At 57.7% G+C, this 2,591-nt stretch overlaps 1 pseudogene; it reads right to left on the bottom strand.

Moving 5' to 3' along the window:
* Positions 1–571: 571 nt before the first annotated feature.
* LOC149328597 (heat shock protein 68-like) lies at positions 572–2,336 on the bottom strand (annotated as a pseudogene).
* Between the last annotated feature and the right edge of the window lie 255 nt (positions 2,337–2,591).

Raw genomic sequence — 2,591 nt, 5'->3', positions numbered from 1 at the left:
CAGCAGAAAAGCACAATTAATTTTTCTCGTGACAAGTCACTGCCAACCCTCACTAAAACATATATATTTTTCCAGCTTCTCACATTATAGTGAGTAAATTACTCCCCCTTTATAACTCTTGAATGCCGATTGCTGAGGTGTAGCTTGCAGCCAGATGAGAAAGAGTAGACCGGCCCAATATGACTTGTACTTACCAACATGATGAAATTAAATAAGAGAAGAATGTTACACATGAGAAAGCACGCAGCATCTCGCTGTTCTTTTGCTCCTGGCGTGCGCTAGTGCCACGAAGTCTGCTGCTGCACCCGGCACGCAACGCATTTCAAAAGTTTGACGTCAAGGTGAACTTGCCACCCATTGCCAAACCAGTTGCGCACAAGACAGGTTTAATAAAAAGCGTCCCTCTAATGCAGCGTCTCAGTAAACAGCCGCTAGAGTAGAAAAAATAGTTTACATGACTATGTGGGTATGGGCAATAAATTAATATGAAGGGCGAATCAGCGAAGCTTGCTATCAGAGTCTGCGGCTCAGTCCACTTCTTCACCGTGGGTCCCGAATGGTGTGCAGCTGCCTACGCGTGCTTGGGTCCCTGCTGCTGCTGGTAAAGCTTGCTCATGACAGGCATGCATGCCTGCTGCAGCTCCTTGAGCGGGTGGTCGTACTCCTTCTTCTCGGCAAGGCTGTTGGCGTCGATCCAGGGACGGTCTCCCGGCACTTGGACAGCACGGACTCCCCGTCGGAGGAAGTAAGCCTGTCCCCAGCCTCTTCGGCGGCCTGCTTGACCCCGTAGACGTAAGATTCGAGGGAGTTACGAGCGGGCACCCTCTCGCGATGTGCGTCGTCCTCCTGCATGAATCTCTCGGCCTCGGCGAGCATGCGCTCGATGTCCTCCTTGGAGAGGCGGCCCTTGTTGTTGGTGACGCGGATGCTCTCCTGCTTGCCCGTAGTCTTGTCCCTGGCCGACACCTGCAGGATGCCGTTGGCGTCCAGGTCGAAGGTCACCTCGATCTGGGGCATGCCGCGGGGCTCCGGTGGGATGCCGTTGAGGTTGAACGTGCCCAGCAGGTGGTTGTCCTTGGTCAGGGCGCGCTCTCCTTCGTACACCTGGATGGTGACCGCGGGCTGGTTGTCCGTGTAAGGGGTGAACGTCTGCGATGTCTTGCAAGGGATACGCGAGCTGCGCTCCACGATGCGCGTCATCACTCCGCCCGCAGTCTCGATGCCCAGCGGCAGCGGCGCCACGTCCACCAGCAGCACGTCGCGGCTCCGTAGGCCACGGCCTCGTCCGGGTTGATGCCCGTGGACAGCTCCTTGCCGTTGAAAAAGTCTCGCAGCAGCTTCTGCACCTTGGGGATGCGCGTTGAGCCGCCCACGAACACCACGTCGTGGATCTGGGACTTGTCCATCTTGGCATCACGCAGGGCGCGCTCCACGGGCTCGAGGGTGCTGCGGGACAGGTACATGCAGAACTCCTCAAAGCGGGCGCGGGTAATCTTGCTGCAAAAGTCGATGCCTTCGAACAGGGCGTCGATCTCGATGCTCGCCTCGGCCGAGCTGCACAGGGTTCGCTTGGCGCGCTCGCAGGCCGTACGCAGTCTCCTCACCGCCCTCGGGTACACCCGCAGGTCCTTGCGGTGCTTGCGCTTAAACTCCTGCACAAAGTGCTCTACCATTCAGTAGTCCAGGTCCTCGCCTCCCAAGTGGGCGTCTCCGGCCGTTGAGCGCACTTCGAACATGGAGCCTTCGTCGATGGTCAGCACGGAGACATCGAAGGTGCCGCCTCCCAGGTCGAAGATGAGGACGTTCTTCTCGCCGCGCAGGTTCTTGTCCAGCCCGTAGGCCAGAGCTGCGGCATTCGGCTCGTTGATGATGCGCCACACGTTGAGGTCGGCGATGGCTCCGGCGTCCCTGGTGGCCTGCCTCTCTGAGTCGTTGAAGTAGGCTTGGACCGTGATGACGGCGTCGCTTACTTTCTTCCTCAGGTAAGCCTCTGCCGTCTCCTTCATCTTGCTCAGAAGCATGGCGCTGATCTCTTCCGGGTTGAAACGTTTCCGCTCGCCCTTGAACTCGACGCTGATCTAGGGTTTGCCTCCGTCATTCTCCACCTTGAAGGGCCAGTGCCGCAGGTCGTCCTGGATCTTATGGTCGTCATAGCGGCGTCCGATCAGCCTTTTGGCTTCGAACACTGTGGTGTGCGGGTTCATGGCCGCCTTTTCCTTCGCTGCATCGCCGATCAGCCGCTCTGTGTCTGTAAATGCCACGTAGCTCGGCGTCGTCCGGTTGCCCTGGTCGTTGGCGATGATCTCGACGCGGCCGTGCTGGAAGACACCAACGCAAGAGTACTGTCGACAGATTGGGTCGGTTCGGGGTCGTTGCTAGCTCGCTGCTGCTGCTACTCGCTGCTTGACGGAACCATGGTGAAGCTGACGCCCGATCCCACCACCACCAGGACAGGAGTGCCGCTGAGCGAAGAGGTTGGGTGAAGGGAGGAAGATTACAAGAGGGTTTATTGACATTTTTACATCATGGTTAGAAGTGATACTGAAGTGAAGCTCAAGTGAGGCTCAAGTGAGGCTGTCCTGCCGCATTCG

Source organism: Amblyomma mixtum, chromosome 9, assembly GCF_055824585.1.
Source record: "Amblyomma mixtum isolate Tamu chromosome 9, ASM5582458v1, whole genome shotgun sequence".
NCBI lineage: Eukaryota > Metazoa > Arthropoda > Arachnida > Ixodida > Ixodidae > Amblyomma > Amblyomma mixtum.
This window is presented reverse-complemented; position numbering and strand designations above follow the sequence as displayed.